Source organism: Diabrotica undecimpunctata, chromosome 9 (assembly GCF_040954645.1).
Source record: "Diabrotica undecimpunctata isolate CICGRU chromosome 9, icDiaUnde3, whole genome shotgun sequence".
Classification (NCBI taxonomy): Eukaryota; Metazoa; Arthropoda; class Insecta; order Coleoptera; family Chrysomelidae; genus Diabrotica; species Diabrotica undecimpunctata.
In genome coordinates this window covers 88,069,816-88,092,304 of record NC_092811.1, presented here as the reverse complement: position 1 = coordinate 88,092,304, position 22,489 = coordinate 88,069,816, and the positions used below count along the sequence as shown (strand labels likewise).

General features: G+C 32.7%; 1 protein-coding gene across 2 annotated transcripts in view; it reads right to left on the bottom strand.

Annotated features, from left to right (window-relative positions):
- LOC140450234 (uncharacterized) overlaps positions 1–22,489 on the bottom strand; it is a 584,309-nt gene that overhangs the window by 114,015 nt on the left and 447,805 nt on the right. The window lies entirely within an intron of this gene.

Below are 22,489 nucleotides of genomic sequence, written 5' to 3'. Positions count from 1 at the left end.
TTTGGTTGGACAGTTGCATCAGACACTGCATGTTAATTTACTAAAATGGAAGACATTATAGCTAGCATTTGTGTAAATGATGATAACAAGGAAAGTCGAAAGAGAATGGCTAAAGTGTCTAAAAGACACTTTAGCCATTCATCTGAAATTTTTAGAACCTTATTTTTCATTTGTTTTCCCAAATTAACTTTGGTAGAATGTTTGTGATAGGACATGGAGTTGATGTATCTACTTGAACTCATTGATTTTATATACCAATCTACTGTAATGATGTTATCATTTGAATAAACTAATCTAGTATTTAAGAAAGGAATATATTGTTTTTCATCTTCTACTTCGATGGTGAATTGTATGTATGGATCATAGCTGTTAAATATAAAAAGTAAGTCGTCTAACATATCATTTGGTATAGCTAAGATCATATCGTCTACATATTTTTTTAAGAAAAAAAGGTTGAAAGGCAAAACTGGGATGATAGTGTCTAAAAGGTAATCCATTACATATGCAGCCAAAATGGGCCTGATTTCTTGCTTCCATTGATGTTCCAAAAGTTTGTATTATCAAAAGAAAAATAGGTGTTATTGAATAAGAAAGTAATTAAGTTTATAAAAGTATCTTTATCTATTGTACACTCTCTACTGATTTCAGGCCAATGTTTACTTACTGACCTTATACAAGCTTCAAGATAACGTTACTGAACAATGAAACCACATCCAAAAAGCACATAACTTTGAAATTGTTGCATTCTGTTAGACTTATTATTAAGATCAAAAGAATTTTTGGTATTTAATTCATTTACCATGTGGCTTCAATAGTGACAACTACATAATGTGTTCGTCCTAATATGTGTATTTTAATAATTGTTTGTCCATACATGTATGTTAATTAAATTGATAATTTTTCGACTGTTCTAACAACCATTTTTCTTCATTTTGTGTCATGTGGAACAATTTCACCCAATCATGTCAACATTAGACTGATAATTGCATTCAGTGCCATTTTCAATCCCTATGACAACACGAACGAGTTTGACAACTTCATCCAAATAAATTTCAAAATGTCACGTTTCAATGTTTTAATGTTAACTTAAATTTTAATAATTGTACTTTCACTAACTGTACTTTTAATAAATGAATGTTTCGTTATGTTGAGTATGATTTTTTTTTTCGAAAAATTATCCGCCGAATATCCCTCGGACATTGATGAATGCCTCATAATTTCATGACAAATTTCTCAAGCTCGTTGCTTGGTAACAGCACGAGCTTTCGATTGTCATGAAATTATCTCGTCTGTTATCAATGTCCTAGGGATATTACTACTGATAATTTTGAAATACACATTAGGTATATTCACTTAGATTGACTGTGTGTGTATAATTTGAAAAAGTTCTACACAGGATTTTTGTTCAGTTTTTTCTATTCAATACAACGAACACCTCGAGAGGTTTTTTTTACAACTTTTTGCTGCAACCTAACATAAGTAAGTCTTTTATCTCATTTTGTAAATTATACAATTTCACCATTTTGTAACACTATTATAGCTTTCGTCTGAAGATGTTAGAGAAATATAACGAAATATAATGTTAATATATCTTTGATAAGCGTACACTTTGGCTTTTAATATTCAGCTGCTAACCCCAATGAACCACCTGTTAATAACGAAGATAAGATGTAGTGCCTTTTGGTAGTCTCCTTATTTGATTTTTCAATAATATAATCCTTATTATCTCTCCTTTCATTTAATGCATCACACGCTCCAATCGGACCAATAACAACAGAGAAACGTAGATAAGATTTTAATGTTCCGTAAGCGGATCAGAGAGACAGAATAAGCAATTTTTTCCACACCAATATACTGACTACATTTCTTTGTGAAGTATAGAGGTCTATTTATTCTTTTTATCTATTGTTCTGAGGCTATTTTCTTGTGGCATGTTAAAGTAATTACTATTTAAATGGGAATAAGCCACAATTAAGGTTAAAAAACGTTTATTGACGTTTCAATTTCCACTTCGGAAATCGTTCTCAAAATACAAACAGTAAATTAAACAAATTTTGTTTTTTGTTACTTGGTGAAAAATTCTTCTAATAATTTAATTTTATCTGACTCATTTATATTGACAATTCAGACATACATTATAAATTTTTAAGTAGACGACTTTAAAATGATATTGCCAATATTGTTGCGTTTCTGGGACAACTTTACTTGTAAGATAGTTCATTCGATTACATGAAATCAACTTTTAACTTGAGAATATCCGTCAGAAAAAATCATAGCATGTAATTCGTCTTTAAAAAGACAAACACATGCTATGATGACAGTAAAAATCTCCTGTTAGTTATTCCACAGTAAATTATGAGGGAAAAACCAGGAAAAAAACCTCATAATACTATCCCGACATGGTAAGTATTTGGTCGTGCATTTAGTTTACTTTCAATAAACACCAAATTCTGATTTTATATGTTTGTTATTTAAAAAACATAAATGATGTATCCTCTATATGTTACTGACTTACTAATACTGGTATTTTCCTTTTAATAACTTCCTCTTTTAATATGGGTAACCAGATCCTGCTACATTCTACCCTATCTAAAGGAATTTGCGACACAATTGGTCTCATTTAGCATAATTAGAGCCGCTTCTTTGATTTTTCTCTTTTAACCATCCGTTTCTTTTAGGACTATATTTGAATCATTCCATTGAACCATGTGTTCATTATCCCATGCGTGTTTACATATTTGAGATCTATCAAATTCTCTATTTTTAATATAAGATTAATGTTCACTTATTCTAATATTTAATGGCCTTGATGTTTCACCTAAATAAAACTGATCGCATTCAAAAAGTATTTTATAAATTCAATTCTTTGTCCTTTCTTGTTCATTGTTAGGTTTGGTTTTAGATAATAAGATAATTTATAAGATAATAATAAAGAAAATAGATCTCAATGTGTTTGTTGTTTTGAATGTTGTTGAAATGTTGAATTTATTTCCTATCCTTTTAAGTTTTTCTGATAATCCGTTTATGTATGGTATTGTTATTTTCCTCGTATTATTTCTTGTGTATGCTGTAGGATCTCTTTCTAAGTTGTTCTATTCTATTCGGTCAATTGTTGAAAATTCCTTATTTATAAACGATAAAGGATAATCATTTGTTAATAAAACAGATGTTAACAAATGTTTTTCCTCCAAGAACGAATTTTCGTTAGAACAAGTATCTTTGACTCTATCGTATAAGGATTTAATGATTCCCTTTTTAATATTAATATTCTGATTTGATTTGAAATTTAAATATCTGTTGGTATGTGTTGGTTTTCTATACACCTGAGTCTCGTACCCAGTATCGTTCCTAGAGATTAAAACATCCAGCAAAGGTAGTGTGTTATTATATTCCTTTTCCATGGTAAATGTTATTGTCTCTTTATCGTTTATATCATTCAGGAATGTGTCCAACAACTCTGATCCATGAGGCCATATTGAGAATACATCGTCTACAATCTCCACCATACTGTGGGTTTTAAATTTTGTCTAGAAATAATATTTGTTTCAAAAGCTTCCATAAATATATCGGCTAATAATGGAGGTAAACTAGAGCCCATTGCTGTACCAAAATTTTGTTTATAGAATTCATTATTTAGTTGAAAATATGTATTATCAGTACATAATGTTAATAACTCCATTATAGCTGATATGTTTAGGCTTGTTCTAGTTGCCAATGTATCATCACTCTCTAATTTTGTCTTAACTATATTTAAAGTCTTATCTAATGGCACATTCGTAAATAAACTATTTATGTCAAAACTTACCAAAGTATTATTTGAATTAAATTCAATATTGGATAATTTATTTAAAAAATGTTATGTTTAAATTTAAATATGGTTGTATGAATTAATCAATACATTTGTCCTCCCTGTATTCCTACGATCCCTATAAGTACCGCCATCGGGCTCGTGGAATGCGTCCCTTTAAAAGAGAAGAGCACCAGTCGTTGAAAAGAAAAGACGCAACCCGGCACGGGAACCCATACACGCATATTGAATTGATTTCGTTCGTTGTTTTGTAGTGCAAACCCTGGTAATTAGACCCAGCGGTAAGTTTTTACCTAGTTTTACCTAAACCTATAAATTGTCTTTGATTGTTTATTGCAACCATTTAAATTTTAATAATTATTTGCACCAATGAGGAAAAGTCCATTTTTCTCGCCAGAGTTATCGAAGGAATAGTTCTGTTAATTAAGTACTATTAATTTGTAATAGTACATTTGTTTGTTAATACCCCACATTGGCCTATCTAGCCGGATTTGAACTCATTTATTGAAAAAATATTTATTGTTATATTTAAATTTGAATGGTTGGTTTCGTCTCGTCGTATTTTTTATCGTTTTGAGGGTTCTTATCTTAAGTTTGCGGCTCTTGTCGTGGCTCGAGAATAATTTATGACCTTTTTGTAAAGTCGACCATATGGGACTTTTTAAAAGGGGATTATCGTCGTTTTAATAAAGTATCGAATTACAAATCGGTAATTTCGGGGTTTTAGACCACATTTTTGTACACTTTCGTTTGTATAATATTATTGGAACTTGTTAAAAATTTAAAATGGAAAAACTTGAAGAAAAGAATAGGAAACTCAAATTTTTAAGAAAAACTGCTTTAAATGATATTCAGTTAATTTTCGATTTAGGTTTTAAGGCCCTTTCAGACGTTTCTATTCGCCCTTTATTTAAAATTAGACTAGAGGATTTAGATTCGATTCGCGAAGAGTTCTTAAAACATCACACTAATATTATTAGTAATATTCTTTCTGTACCAGACGCGGATACGAGGGTTGAAGAAAATGTTCGGGAATTATTTTTGGAACAATTTTATAAAATAAAACTATTTAGTGCGGAATTATTTGAGCCACAATTTGAAACTCCAGAACCGTTTAGATCGGTAGTAGTTCCACAATCAAATATTCGCTTGCCTAAAATAGAGCTGCCTAAATTTAAGGGTGATTTTAAGGAGTTTAGTTCATTTTTAGATTTATATAATTCGGTTGTACATAATAACGCAGGCCTAGCAGACGTAGAAAAGTTTAAGTATTTGAAAGGATGTTTAGAAGGGACTCCACTTAGTTTGATTCGTAATTTGTCAATAAATAGCGATAATTATCAAATTGCTTACGATCTAATTGTCAAACGGTACACAAATGTTCGTCGTTGTGCGACCGCGCATTGGGATGCGATCTTGGGCGTACAGAAAATATCGGTAGTTAATTCGAAAAATCTGGCTAAATTAGTAGATACGTTTTTAGAAAATTTAGCCGCATTGAAAACATTAGGTCTTCCGACAGAACATTGGGATTTTATTATGTTTAATTTACTTTTGTCGAAATTAGACGCGGATTCAGTAAGTTAGAGTTAGAGTTAGAAAATAAATCGAATAAAATCCCGTCATTTCAAAAATTGGTAGAGTTTATTGAAACTCAGTACATTGCTTACGATAATTTGAATAGTAGCTTAAGTGAATCTAAGAAATCGTCGAGGGCTCCAACTTATACGGAGCCAAAGTGTAATTATAAACATTCCAATGAGTCAAGGCATAATAGTAGTTCATCCTTTGTTACAAATTCGTCGTCAATATGTTGTGCTTTATGTAAACAAAGTCATTTTCTTAACCAATGCTCGTTATTTTTGAAAAAATCTCCAAAAGAAAGATACCAATTTTGTAAAGAATCTTCCTCGTGTTTTAGGTGTCTTAATCAGGCTAATCATTCTGTCAAGTCGTGTCCAAAGGCCTTTAAATGTAGTAAATGTAATAGTCACCTTCATAATAGTTTGTTGCACTTTGATAGAAATCGTTCCAATAGTCAGTCGTCCATAGAAAATACTAATAATCCAGGGGCATCGGGAGCCGAACAAAATTCGCCTGAAATATCACATTGTGCTGCTAGTTTTATAGGGAAGAAAAACGAGACAAAAAAGGAAATTTTGCTCGGTACCGTTTTAGTTCACGCGATTGATAGTAAGGGGTGTAAACAGCCCTTGAGATGTCTGCTAGATTCAGGTTCAATGAGTTCGTTCATTAGTCGTAAAGCTGCCAGTAGATTAGGTTGGCCTAAAACTCCTTGTTCATTTGAAGTTAACGGACTCAATTCGATGCAAACGAAACTGAATCAAGGTCAAATAAGTTTTTCTATCCAACCTCGTCATCAGGAGTCACCGGTGTTTCACTTGGAGGCTATTATTACAGATCGGGTTTGCTCGGATTTGCCGAGCACCAAAATTGACATATCGACGTGGAATTATATTAAAAATTTGAAGTTAGCCGATCCCGAATTTAACTGTAGTCAATCTATAGATTTGTTAATTGGTTGTAGCATATTTTCGAAGGTGTTGTTAGAAGGTAAAATTGAAGGTAAAGCGGGACAACCAGATGCCCTAAATACCGTTTTTGGTTATATTTTGTTAGGACCTACTAGCACACCTAACCTTTCGTCGACTTCGCTTGTTTGTCTTTCAAATATTGAAGACCCACTAAATTCTTCGTTAACGAAATTTTGGGAACTGGAAAACGTACCGGAAAAGCCAGTTTCAGAACCAGAAGACGTTCTGTGTGAGAACATTTATCTGGAAACGCATAATCGGGACGTCTCGGGTAAATATGTTGTATCTTTGCCTTTTCGTGAATCGCCGCCTTGTTTGCAAGATAGCTATGATATTGCTTTAAATATATTGCTATCATTAGAACGACGCTTATCTCATCAACCAAGTTTGAAAAAAGAATATTCTTTTCATATGCAGGAGTATCTTGATTTAGGTCATATGCAGTTAGTCCCTAATGCCGAAAAGAAAAGGGGAAAGTATTATATTCCACATCATTGCGTTGTGAAACCAGATAGTGTTTCAAGTAAAATTCGAGTTGTATATAATGCGTCTCAGAAAAGTCCCAGTCGCGGTAAATCTTTGAACGACTATTTACTGGTCGGTCCTAAGCTGCAACAGAACATAGTCTCGCTGTTGTTGAATTTTAGACTTAATCGTTTGGCGCTGTGTGCGGACATTCGTCAGATGTATCGTAATATTTTAGTCGCTCCTGAGCACACGGATTATCAACGTGTGTTATGGAGATTTTCTAGCCTTGAGGATATTCAGGAATATCGTTTATTAACCGTTACTTTTGGAATAGTATCTTCGCCGTATCTCGCTTTAAGAACTCTCCAACAATTAGCATTAGACGAAGGCTCTCGTTTTCCTAAAGCCGTCTCGCTTATTCGTCATGCTTCGTATATTGATGATTTTGTTTTTGGTGCTTCGACTCTCGAAGAAGCACAAACTTTAGTTGACGAATTAGTCGCTTTGTTAAAGTTAGGAGGCTTTGAGTTACAGAAATGGTGTTCGAATGAACCCAAATTGTTGTCGCAGTTTCCTGAATCCCATATTAATCCTCACTCCATTAATTTTGATCCAGAAGCAAATGGTCCTTCATTAAAAATCCTTGGTTTGAAGTGGATTGCACAGTCCGACGTCTTTCAATTTTCAGTCAAATTGCAAGACGTCCCTTGTACCAAAAGATCGTTTTGTCCGAATTAGCTCGAATTTATGATCCTTGTGGTTACTTAACACCTATTATCTTTTTTATTAAACATTTAATCCAACAACTTTGGGCAATCGGTCTTAAACTCACGCCCTCTTACCCCATTAACTAACGATGTTGAAGATCTCAATGCGTTGACCCCAGGACATTTCCTGACTCTTGAACCCTTGACCTCTTTGTCTGTGCCTGATTTTTCGGAAGTATCCTTCAATCGTTTGTCCAGATGGCAGTTGTTACAACGCATCCATAGAGATTTTTGGGCTCGATGGCGAAAGGAATATTTGCACACCTTGCAACAAAAGTCCAAATGGTTAGATTCTGGCTTTGTACCTAAAATCGGTGCCTTAGTTGTTTTAAAGGAGGATAATTTGGCTCCGTGTAAATGGCCTCTCGCGCGTCTTGTTGAATTGCATGAGGGTAAAGACGGTGTAGCTCGAGTGGCTACCGTGCGTACGATCACCGGAACCTTAAAACGGCCTATTGTTCGAATCTGTCCCTTGCCGATAGATGAAGATTAGATGGTCAGCCTTTTTACTGATTTTGTTTTGTTCGACTTTTGTCAATATAACCGCGACGAAACCACCATTTTAATTTTAATTTTTTTAGTGTAGTTTAAGTTTTGAATATTTGTGTAAGATTTGTATAGGAATTGTTTGTATTAATTATCGTTTTAGTTGTTTAAGTAATTATAGTATTTGGAATTCGTTTTGTTTTTTAAAGACCTTATGGCCTTTAAAGGGGGGAGAATGTTTAAATTTAAATATGGTTGTATGAATTAATCAATACATTTGTCCTCCCTGTATTCCTACGATCCCTATAAGTACCGCTATCGGGCTCGTGGAATGCGTCCCTTTAAAAGAGAAGAGCACCAGTCGTTGAAAAGAAAAGACGCAACCCGGCACGGGAACCCATACACGCATATTGAATTGATTTCGTTCGTTGTTTTGTAGTGCAAACCCTGGTAATTAGACCCAGCGGTAAGTTTTTACCTAGTTTTACCTAAACCTATAAATTGTCTTTGATTGTTTATTGCAACCATTTAAATTTTAATAATTATTTGCACCAATGAGGAAAAGTCCATTTTTCTCGCCAGAGTTATCGAAGGAATAGTTCTGTTAATTAAGTATACTTTTTCCATTGTCAATTTGCCAAGCGTCGGCTTTTGAGGTTCTTTGATGTCGATGCCGACCATTGGCGTGGAAATTAAGAAAAGGGATCAATTATCAAACGCATATTTCAAGAAAAATCATATAATTTTTATTAATTTTTACATAATTATATTCAGGAAAATTTCTCAATTTTTGGGCAGAAATTGTTTAAACAATTTTTTAAACAAATTCAAAATATCACCTTTTGTGCTCCAAAAAATATTTTTTAGGTTTTTGGGTGACTCTAAATAAGATCTATGTCATTTTTCTCAAAAGTTAATAGTTTTGGAGATATAAGCGATTTAAAATCCGAAAAATGCGATACCTAATATGCATTTTCGAGGCTTGAAAAATATGTAAATGAGTATTTTTGAGATTCAAGAGTATCTAAACTAAAGTATCAACATTGATTTTGGAGAGAAATCGGAGCAATATTTTCCGTAGCAGAAAAAGGTGATCTTTTGAATTTGAATTGTTTCCGGCAAAAATGTCCGGCACCCTTCAACCTTCGATTTGTTTAAACGGGGCATTTTTGAATAGGACTCTTCAAAGGACAGAATCAGTTTTTTTTTCAAATGGGAGCGGGCTCACAACACCGAATAAATAACAAATTAATTCTTTCAAATTAAAGCTTGTTAATTTTAGTGATTTATAAGAATATTGGACTTATTATTTAGTTTTTACATAAACCATAATATTTTTTTACAATTATCTGTAAATAATGGCTCATTCTGTCAGAAATTTTTAAAACATTGTCTATCCAGCAATTAAGATAGTCAACTGAAATTTAATTTTTAAACACGGCCTACTGTTAATGCACAAACAGGGTGAATCTTCAATATTTTGCTTCGAGTTAGAGATATCTGAAAAAGTTATTTGGAAAAGATGTTCCAAATATTATTTTAACCCCACATAACAAAGTTTTATGTCAAAATTCGCACTTTTACTTTTTTCATTAATTGAAGAGCTTATTTCCAGTGTCTTAAATCCAAAATTTCGATTTTTTAAATTTTCTTTTTTTAAACTTTATAGATTTCTTCAAGTCTAGAATAAAGTTATATGTACCAAAACAACTTCTTATTTACCATTTAAAAGTGCATATGAAAATTGTAAAATTGTATAATTTGTATGTTAAATTTGTATGAAAATCTGTAATTTCATGGATTTCATTATATGGATGTAAGACACTTTGGAAATAAGCTCTTCAATTGTAGTCAGGATTCTAAAACGGACAGTTGGCTGTCCCGAGATGCATCTTTAGACAGCCAATTGTAGATTTAGGATCGAGATTACAAATAATACTGAAAAACTAAAATTGCGAATTTTGTCATGAAATTTGGTATGTGCCTTTACAATAAGTGGAACAACTTTTCCAAATAAGTTTTTCCGATTTCTCTAACGCGAAGCAAAATATCGAAAATTTACCCTGTTTGTGGATTCGCAGTAAGCCGCGTTTAAAATTTAAATTTCAGATGACTATCTTAAAAAAATGTGCACTAACAACATGTATGACTGTGCAAAATGTCAAATCTGTATGTATTTTAGTAGCTGATATATAGAGTTGTCTTCATCTTAAATGCGACACACTGTATAATAATGAATACTAGTGTTCAAGATGCATCGCGATAGCTGTAAAGAAATTAATTAGAAGGACTGAAAAGAATCGTCAGTGTGCCTGTAAAATTGTAAACTGTTCGCTGAATAACGTCTTTTGCAGCAGTGTCAATCCTACCCAATTTTTTATTTGGTCGCTTTCGTTTTAAGGAATGATCTGTAACTGTGCCTAATTTAATAATTGTATATATCGTCTTATACCCGATTTTTTTAATACATGAATTCTCGAAACAATTGCATTATCAGCCATCCCAATATTTTCTTTTTTCAAACACTCATACATATTTAAAACTATTCTTTGGGATTGTACGTGCAAATCTTTATTTTTTAATTCAGAGCTGTCATTAACATAATTGTCATTATTTATTGATAACACAGAAGTTGATGCATCTTAAAAAATGCCATCCTAGAAAAATATAATATTACTTATAACTTATATAACCTATAGCTTATAAGCCCCCGCCTCTGCAATAGGAAATATTTTATCGTATCGCATAGCCAGACAACAGGTGTTCATTAGAATTTATGGCTTTGCGCTCCGCGCTGTTGCCATAATGCATGAGTTTAAAATTAGTGAATATAACCTTAATACCATTATTAATATATATGCAATTTTTCATGTTTCCAGGTAAGGTATAAAATCAATGAAATTTGGAAAAAAATAATACAATTCTTGAAACCGTTTTTGAGAACTTGGATTCTTAAAAGTTGTCTGATTTCTTAAAAGTCGATCATTATATCTATAAAAGTATTACCGCTAAATTCACCAACAGGGCAACGTCGAACGTTCAAATTCTCTCCAGACTACAATGTTGCCAATATTCGAAAATTACTTAGAATATAAGTAATATATACAAAGTTCACGGTTGCTTTAATTCATTAGTGAAGAGTCCATGTAAATATTAGTACCTAGTTAATTAATTTATATATATATTTTTGAGAATAAGTTCATATTATTTTTTAAGAGTGTCGTTCGTTGACTAGCAATTGAATAATAACGAATAGAGAATAGAGAATATTTTTTAAATATAACCTTAGGAATTTTAGGAAATATGTCTGACAACCTTGATTTGAAAGGCGGTCTCTTTGATACCAGAATAAGACATGTTTATGTTGGAAAATTATTAGTGGATGTACTATACTATTAATTTGTAATAGTACATTTGTTTGTTAATACCCCACATGTTATGTATTTTTTATAAATGTGTCATTTTTATTTGCAAATGGTTGTATATTTAATAAAAATTTTGATAGTTTAGTCCAAGGAGAATTCATGGTACTACAAATGGGTCTAAATGGTATATTCGTTTTATGAACTTTCGGTACTCCATAAAAATGAGGGGTCTTACTGTAATGAGGTGTAATTAATCTTCTCTGATAACTTGTTAAACAATCTTTAAACTTGAATAAAGTTCTATATATTCTGTTTTCCAAAGGCTTTGTTGGATCCTTTGTTAATTTTGTATAAGGTCCGTTTATTATTAGATCTTGAGTTTTGTTTTCATGTTGAATTTTATCCATTATCACAATAAACACTGTGATATGATATCTTTTTTATCTTCTCCACACTGTTTATTATCAGTGTCAAAATGTTCTTCAGAAATATAGTTTTCATCTTGTTGATTTCATGTTTCAGGTTGATCTCCCTTTCGCCCACAGATTATCAATTTCCCATTATACCTACCTTTCCTTGATTTTTCATGATGTCACTCTGATTGACAATTTCCTTATTACTAATCGTTACAATAAGACGACAATTTGATGAAAACGAAGATTATCCTATTTAATATTGTCCTATTTGTAGGAGTAGAAAATTTGAAAAATGTAAATATCGACAGAAAATGTTATTGCACACAGTAAACATCGTATAAAGTGGTATACAGTGGTTGTCGAAATTTTATATATATTATTTTATCCGGATATCGATAACACCGGTTCTTATAATCCGCAATCAACGTTTATCCATTGACAAAAATTAAAAATGACAAATACGATACAAACGTTAACATTAGGCCAAGTGCATTCACTTACAGTTTTATTATCGTGGGGCCTTGACAACAATTTGCTAAATCCAACATCGTTTTTGTTTGCTGTCTCGCTCTACGCACGTATCGTATCCACGTATTTGCATGAGTTATTTGGAACAATTAAACCTAAAATAGATGTTACTCCAAGTGGATCGGATTACGTAATGGTCCTTTAAACCAGGACGGGACTCAAAAATTTGAATCAACCATATAAGACCCAAATAAATTTGTTATTACTGATTTTAAATGGTAATGTGAGCAAGAATAATTATGAAAAAATTAAATAAATTTAGATAGATCTGAAATCTCGAAGAGATAAAAATTACCTGGTAAATATCATAAAAAAGGTTTGTAAATTTTACAAATACATAGCAATGAAAGCATTGAAATAAAAATTTAAAATGGAAATAAGGTTAAAAAGAAATTCCTCTTATGGTTCCTAACACGTTTATTTCTGTAGTTCTGTAGTTTCTTTTTGTAAGCGATGTTTCAGCTCTTGTTTTCTCTGCGTATGTTAGTACCTATTGTCTTACACATGCTTTATATATGTTTATGTCTTTGCGCTCATATATTTGTTCCTCAATATGATATCCCTTAAGTATCGCGATACTTAGGCTGCCTTGTTGACTTGTTTTTGTACTTCCTCTGCAGTATTTCTATCTCTCTCTTCTTCTTCAAGTGCCATCTCCGCGGCGGAGGTCGGCAATCATCATGGCTATTCGGACTTTTGAGACGGCTACTCTGAAAAGTTCATTTGATGTACATCCGTACCACTCTCTCAGGTTGCGCAGCCATGACATTCTACGCCTCCCTATCTTGGATCTTTCCCTACATAATCAGTTGGAGCAAGGTGTATTTCTCTCCACGTGTAATATGTCCCACGAGATATTCTAATTTTCTTGTTTTTATTGTATTTAAAATTTCCATTTCTTTGTTCATCCTTCCCAGAACCTCTTTGTTTGTGACGTGTTCTGTCCATGATATTTTCAGAATTCTTCTGTACACCCACAGCTTAAATGATTCCAGTTTTTTCATTGATGTCGCATTCAAGGTCCAAGATTCCATTCCATAAAATAAAGTCGAAAAAACATAGCACCTCGCCAACCTAACTCTTAGTTCCAGTTTTAAATCCCTGGTACATAGCACTCTTCTCATTTTGTTGAAATTTGCTCTAGCATTTTCTATTCTTATTTTGATCTCCTGATTGTAATCATTTGTGGAGTTAATCATTGTTCCCAGGTACGCATATTTGTCCACTTGTTCGACGTTGGTTCCGTTTATTAGAAGATTCTCGTTATTTCTTTGAGTTTTCGATATTCTCATAAATTTCGTCTTCTTGACATTCATTGTTAGACCATATTCTTTTCCATACTCTGCTATTCTGGTCACCAGTCTCTGAAGATCTTCAATGTTTTCGGCTAAGATCACAGTGTCGTCCGCATATCTAATGTTGTTAATGGGAACTCCATTTACCTTTATTCCAGCTGTTTCACCCTCAAGAGCTTTTTTCAGGACCTCTTCGGAGTAGGCATTAAAAAGAATTGGCGACAATACGCATCCCTGTCTTACTCCACATCTAATTTCAATTTCTTCTGACAGCTGTTCGTTAACACGTACTTTTGCTCGCTGTTTATAGTATAAATTTGATATGATCCTGAAGTCGTTGTAGTCAATCTTCTTTGATTTCAGGACATTCATTAATTGTTTATGTCGTACTTTATCGAATGCTTTATTATAGTCAGTAAAACATGCGTATATATCTTGATTGACGTCCAGGCATCTTTGTATTAGTATATTAAGTGAAAAAAGAGCTTCACGTGTTTCTAGGCCTTTGCAAAAACCAAATTGTGTATTATTAACGTCTATGTTCAGTTTGTGATATACTGGGTTATGGATGACTTTATGTAGTAACTTTAGCATATGAGACATTAAGCTAATGGTGCGGTAATCGCTGCATTCTCTTGCGTTTTTCTTTTTAGGGAGACAAATAAAAATAGATGTTAACCACTCTTTGGGTAATACGCCTGAACTATAAATTTGGTTCAAGAGTGTCACTAAAACATCAATGTGCTTCTCATCTAGAATTTTTAGGATTTCTATAGGAAGCATATCAGGTCCAGGGCTTTTCCCATTCTTCATTGTTTTTAATGCGTGTAATATTTCTTCTTTTGTAATATATGGACCTATTTCTTCTGACGTAAGTTCTATGTGCTCCAGATCTCCTCTTTCATCATCGAACAATTAGTCGATATATTCTGCCCATCTTTGTACTTTTTTGTCCGTATGTGTTATAGCATTACCGTGTCTATCCAGAATTGCACAAGTGGGATTTTGTTTTCTTAGTCCTGCCAGTTCTTTGACTTTCTTGTGTAGGTTAAACAGATCATATTTATTTTGAAGGTCTTCGATCTCTTAGCATTGCTCTTCAAAGTATTTTTCTTTTGCCTGCTTTATCGTGGTTTATCTCTCTGTATTTATTGTTATCCTTGTTTTTAAATTGTCTCCGTTGTTCCATCATATTGAGTATCTCGTCATTCATCCATTCCTCTTTTCTCCTTGCGGAAGTCTTTAGTATTTCTTTACAGGGTTCCAGTAGATAATCTTTTAGTCGATTCCAGTACTCGTCAATATCATTGGTGTTTGTGTTCAATTTGTTGCAGTTCATATGCAGTCCATGTTGGAGGCATTCTTTTACTTTAGGTTTTTTAAGTTTTCTTGTGTCTATTGTAGGGATTCTTTGATGTCTTTTAATATTTTTAAGGGTGAGTATAATTTTGGCTATAAGTGGATTGTGATCTGAGGCCACGTCTGATCCAGGATATGCTTTCACGGCTTTAACAGCATTACGGTATCTTTCATTGATCATAATGTAGTCTATCTGGTTCCTGACTACTTTCTCCGATGTATTTGCGAGCGATCGCCATGTATACAGTCGTCTGTTTGGTAACATGAAAAATGTGTTTGTAATAATAAAATTATCTACTCTATCTCTCTGCAGTATATCAGTTTAGTTCACTGAAAAGTTACATTAAGGTTACATTTTTGAGAGGACGCAATTTTATTTTATTTTTTGATATATTGAGGGGGGTAAGAATAAGCTTAAATTTCCCCCGTAGGGTCCCCATCCTTGTCCCCGGCCGCCATCTTGGAAAAAGGGTGCAATGGGTTTCTCGTTGTATCTCACAAACTAGCAACCCTACAGAAAATCTTATTAAACATTATTTGTATTAAAATTAAATTGTCTACAACTTTATTCCCATTACTTTTAATCGTAAAATGGAAAATTAAAAAGTTATAAACAAAAATAACTTAAAATCTTTTAACAAATTTTCTTTTGGGTCTTACAACTTTTTCTTTGGTAATTTCAGAATAAAAAGACGTCAGAGCAATATTATGAAGGGTTTTTTCAACGAATAATTTTCACTACAAATTTGTTTAATAATTTCTCTGGGTTTTACAGTACTCCCAAGTTAACCGAGTTTCGAAGAATACAATAAAAACGAACCATTAGGGTTAGTTTTCTATTATATATTTTTTTATTTATATAAATGGTGATATATATGTAGTATATATATATATATATATATATATATATATATATATATATATATTGATCACATTTATGATATAAATGTGATCAATCAGTGTCTAAATGGACACCCAGTACCAGAACAATGGAGAACGGCATACATGTCCTCAATACACAAAAAGGGGGACAAAAGGAATTGTAATAATTATAGAGGCATATCGGTAACCAGCACCCTGAGCAGACTGTATGGACGAATTTTGAGAAATATGATCGAGGAAGAATATAAGCACAATGAAGAGGAAGAACAAAGCGGGTTCCGTGCAGGAAGATCGTGCACCGATAACGTATTTTGTCTTAAACAAATAATAGAAAAAAGATCGGCTAAGAATCTAGAAACTCATATTACTTTTGTAAACCTGCAAAAAGCATATGACAACATCCCCTTAACAAAACTGTGGACAACGTTGAAAAGATCTAACATCAACCACACATTGATAAATGCTGTACAAGAACTATATAGAGACTCTAAGGCACAGATAAAAACAGGAAAATATCTAACGGAAGAATTCCTGGTTATAAAAGGCTTGCGACAGGGATGCTGTATCTCACCAACCTTATTCAAGATATATGTTGCAGCGGCATTGGAAAGATGGAAAAGAAAGGTACATAGGATGGGTATAGAGCTTAGCAATGAATGTATATATACACTCCAGTTTGCTGATGACCAGGTAGTGCTAGCGACTGACAGGGAAGACATGCAGTACATGCTAAGAAAACTGATAGAAGAATATAACGACTGGGGAATGAATGTCAATACAACAAAAACCAAATATCTTTGTATTGGAAACGAGTCAGATAACATAGACCTCGAAAACGGACAACATATTTCCTGCTGTCAGAGCTATGACTACTTGGGTGTTGCCTTTGACAATACAGGAACTGATACACGGGAAATAGAAAAACGAATCACTTAAGCAAAGAAAGTCTTAGGATGTCTCAATAGTATACTGTGGAGTAAAGAGATAACGAAAGGAAGGAAATTTAATATATATGAGACCATGATTAAAACTACTCTTCTTTATGGCGCTGAAACATGGAGAATTAGTGAAAAGAACAAAAAGCGAATAGAAGCAGTAGAGATGGATGCAATGAGAAGATCTTTAGGTATTTCCAGACGAGACCGAATCAGAAATGATGTAATAAAACAACGTATGGGAATAGAAGGAGATATAACTCAAGATATAGAGAAGAAACAATTAAGGTGGTATGGGCATGTTCAACGGATGCCAGCATCAAGACTCCCCAAAAAAGTAATAGAATGGCAACCGATAGGTCGACGGAAAAGAGGAAGACCCAGATTAGAATGGCAACACGGCGTAAACAAGTCCATGAGCGAAAGAAATTTAACAACAAACGACTGCGAAGATAGGAAGAGATGGTGTTTAGGTATCGGACAACGTCGAAAGACGTTCTAAACCGATGTATATATATAAATGGTAATTCTTTTTCACATTCCTATGTTATATTACTATTAGCGTTGGGAATACGCCACAATATTAGTTTAAAACAGGTTTATTTTTGACGTTTCGATTTCCATTTCGGAAATCGTTCTCAAAATACAAACATTAATAAATTAAATAGATTTTTTTGTTGCAATTTGGTGAAAAAAATTTTTCTAATAATTTAATTTTATCTGACTTATTCCTATTGACAATTCAGACATATATTACACATTTTAAAGAAGACGACTTTAAAAGACGAAGGCGACGTTGTGTTCCTAGGACGACTTTATTGTAAGATAGTTCATTGGATTACATCAAATCAACTTTAACTTGAGAATACTGTCTTAGACAATCATATGCAATATGCAGTGATGACAGTAAAATTCCCCCGTTAGTGATTTCGTAGCAAATCATGAGGACAAAACTAGGAAAAAATCTCATGATACTATACCGACATGGTAAGTATTTGATCTTATATTTAGTTTACTCCCAATAAACACCAAACTCTGATTTTCTTCTTCTTCTTCTTAGTCTTCTATCGGTCTCTATCCTGAGCAACATATTTCCAATTTCTTCTGGCTATTCTTTTAATATCATCAACCCATCTTATCTGTGGTCTTCCTCTTGGTCGTTTACTTTCGTAAGGTCTCCAATGTTGTATTGTAGTATTCCAACGTTGGTATTTTTGTCTAGCAGTGTGGCCCGCAAAGCTCCATTTAATTTTGGCAATTTTTGTTGCTATGTCCTCGACTTTTGTTTTGGATCTTACCCAGTCGTTCCTCTTTTTATCTAACAATCGTATACCTAACATTGCTCTTTCCATTATTCTTTCTGTTGTGGCTAGATTATTCATGTTTGCCTTGGTTAGGGTCCAGGTTTGACATCCATATGTCATAATAGGAAGGATGCATTAGTTGAACACTTTGCTCCTCAAGTATTGGGGTATTTTGCGGTTCTTAAGTATCCAACTAAGTTTTCCAAATCCTGTCTCTGATTTTATATGTATGTTATTTAAAAACATAAATGATGTAACCTCCATATGTTATTGACTTAATAATAGGGATATTTTCTTTTTATTGATTTTAATACGGGTAACCAGATCCTACTGAACTCTGCCGAGGAATTTGTGACGCAATTGGTCTCATTTAGCATAATTGGAGCCGCTTCTTTAATTTTTCTCTTTTTACCATGTTTACATATTTGAGATCTAACAAATTCTTTATTTTTAATATAAGATTGATATTCACTTATTCTAACATTTAATGTGTTGATGTTTCTCCTAAATAAAAATGATGGCATTCACAAGGTATCTTATAAATACAATTCTTTGTTCTTTCTTGTCCATTTTTAGGTTTTAGATAAAATAGATCTCAATGTGATTGTTGTTTTGAATGTTGTTGAAGTGTTGAATTTATTTCCTGTCGTTTTAAGTTTTTCCGATAATCCATTTATGTATGGTATTGTTATTTTCCTCGTATTATTCCTTGTGAGTGTTACAGTTATAAATTTTATTATAAATTTTGAAAAAATCTAGTTATTGATATATATCCATTATTCTCAATCTACTGAAGAAATAAAATATGGCCTGGCAATCGTTCTGGTGCCGGTTTAGGCTTCAGTCAATTCCATACGATTACGCGTTCCCTCCCTTTCCTTGTCTAAGGCTAAATCAGACCGAAAACAACATACCTTAATGCCTAACATACGAAGAAGAAAAAGAAGATTATTTAGTTGAAAATAGGTATTATCAGTACATAATGTCAATAACTCCATTATAGCTGATACATTAAGTCTTGTTGTAGTTGCCAATGCATCTTAATTCTCTAATTTTGTTTTCTTCTTCTTCTTCTTCTTCTTATAGTGCCTATTGGCGATCATCATGGCAATCTGTATTTTGCAAACTTCAGCTTTGAAAAGATTTGTGGGTGTTGTGTTAAACCACGTACGTAGATTTTTCAGCCAGGAAATTCTGCGAAATTGTGTTTTAATTATTTTTAAAGTATTATCCAATGGCACATTTGTAAATAAACTATTTATTTAAAAAAAGTTGTGTATTTTTTATAAATGGGTCATTTTACTTGCAAATGGTTATATATTTTTCAAAAATTTTGACAGTTCGCTACAAGGAGAACTGATATATATATATATATATATATATATATATATATATATATATATATATATATATATATATATATATATATATATATATAAGGTTCTTGAACTCCTAAGTGGAGCATAGAGCTTCAGTGAAAACGCGCCATCGGGTTCTATTTAGGAGAACTCATGGTACTACAAAATAGATCTAAGTGGTGTATTCGCTTTATGAACTTTCGGTACTCCATAAAAATAAGGTGTCTTGCTGTCATGAGGTGTAATTGATCTTCTTTGATAATTTGTTAAATGATCTTTACACTAAAATAAAGTTCTATATATTCTGTTTTCCAAAGGATTCGTTAGATCCTTTGTTAATTTTGTATAACGTCCATTTGTTCTTAGGTCTTTAATTTTGTTTTCATATTGAATATTATCCCTTATCACAGCTGCATTCCCCTTGTCTACTGAAAGGATAATTATGGAGTCGTCATTTTTAAAGTTATTACAGCCTTTAGTTCCTCTTTTCTTTTAATTTTATTAGATTCCAATTTAATTTTACATAATACTCTATATTCTTCTTTTTCGTGGATTGGTAAATATTGTCGTATTTTCTCCACTAAGCTAATGATGTCTAATTTTGGAATAGACGGATGAGTAACAGCAAAGTTTAGACCTTTTGCCAGTAGTAAACTCTCCGTTGCATTTAAATGTCTATTCGATAGATTGACAACTGTCGGTAATATGTCATTATTTCTATTGAGGTTATCTAAAGTATGTATACTGTTTTGTTTTAAAAGAGTATTAAATTTATTTTTCCGTCGGCCATCCATTTATGATTAATTTTAACACCCTCAAAATCATTGATTAATGACCCCTATTAATGAATGATTTTCTATTAATGAACGATTGGTGGTGTAGGCAACCAAACATATAGGTACCTATTTATATTCCCACTAAAAAATTATTTAAAATGACATAGCCGCTGTAAGTACTGTCTGTCATTGTATGTCATTATTTATCTTTAAGTAAATAAGAATTTAAACTAAGATATTTTTATTTCTGAAAAGTTCGGTCGACGGAAAAGTTTTGTAACGAACTCGTGAATTAAAATGGCGATTAACAATCTCGAACATTAACGCACTCGCTTCGCTCGCGCGTTAATATATCTCAATTGTTAATCGCCCTTATTAATACACTTGTTGGTTAAATAACTATAAATGTATATTTCTTTGTTTCTTATATGAATTTTTATTTACAATATGTAAACTAAAAATAATTCGATCAAAATCAGAAGTTGTTATCACATTGAAAAGTAAATCTTTAATACTCACAATGTCTTGTTCAAGAAAAAATAAATTGTATCTATTTAACTGTAACCTTTCTCAGATCATGGATAAACTGGCTCTGCGTAGAGTTTTTTTAACCTTCTGCTTGAATATGCTGGACGTAACCTCAAACCTTTCGATATTAAGTTATTATCTTTACATCGGCATACAAATTTTATGATTTTGACAATGAGGCAGTTTTTTGTAAAAAAAATCCAATCTCCTAAAATGTTGAATAAAATTGTTGTTTAAATTGGTATCCCCATTAGGCCTAATCCACGGACAATTTCCAGGCGAGACAATATTGAGCATAATTATATATCTAAAAAGTTGTTTTTCAGGTACTGTTTTTTCTTTGATGGTCCAAATTGTGGTTCAAGATCTAAATCAGTATTGAAAGTGAATGTTTGCGTAAAACCGGCAGTTAGAATTGTATTGTGGATAATTTATCTTCATATTCTTCGAATTTTTCGGCAGGTTTCACCAGAACAATTAAGGCACACTGCAGAGAATTTGAGGCCTGTTTTTCGGTAACCACACATACTTCCACAGTTTCCCTTGCATCTGCAGAAAATTAATTTCAGAAGTTTATGGTGTGCTAAAGTTTTGAAAGTTTTAATTGCTATCCCAATTTTTGCATGCTTTTTCCAACCCCAAGCTTTAGGATCGCAGTATTTTCTGATGTGTAACTCTTATACTGTGGAAACGAGCTGCATCTTGAGTTGGCGGAAGCGGTGATAAGTTAAATGTATTTTTGGTCAATGTCTTGGCCAATCGTTTGTATCTCATGCTTTCAGAGAATCATCTTTATTTCCAGCACATAAATGAACGAAAAAACGTTCACCAACTACAGTGGGTAAAGAGTGAGTAAAGATGGCTCGGCTTTCTCACTGAGAAATATTGCTGTTCCGCTAGCTAACTCAGGATGTTTCTGTAAAATTTTGATGAATTTAAGTTTGCCTATCTTGTAATATGCTGATGTTGTGTTGCATCTGAAAAAAAAACATGGAGAAACAGCAAATTCTCTGCAATGACGTCGCCTATATAAAACTTGAAGAACAGTCTAATTGATGCGACTTCACCCTTTTGAAGATTTAAAAAAATTGGACACTTCGCCCAAATGCAAATGCCGTGAGCACGATAAGAATGTCAATGTCCTCTGCTACGACAGTCACAGACCCATAGGATTGTAATGCAGCAAGCACAGAACTGATGATAACTCTATCTGCATCATATTCAGCCTGGTCGTCACTAAAACTAACTTCTGACAGGGCAGTTTTAAGAAGGTCTATTAAGTTTATTTTGTTCTATTCATAACCAAGAAATTTATCTTATTAAACTTTATCTCTGTCGATTGGTGTTTTTTTGTTCGACGCAAGCGCTCGAGGTGTGGTAAGTTTTATGGTGGAAGAAAGGGTTGACAGTAAATTCATAATAACATTGGAACGTTGGGAAGATAATAAATTGATTTAAAATGATATAAATAAAAAAATATATAATAGAAAACTAGATCTAATTGTTCGTTTTTATCGTAATCTTGAGTAGGTATTCAACAACCCATTTAACTTTGGAGCGCTGTAAAACACAGAACGATTAATGAAATTATACAAATTTGTAGTGAAAAGTATTGTTTAAGAAACCCTCAATAATATTCCTTTAATGTCTTTTTATTGT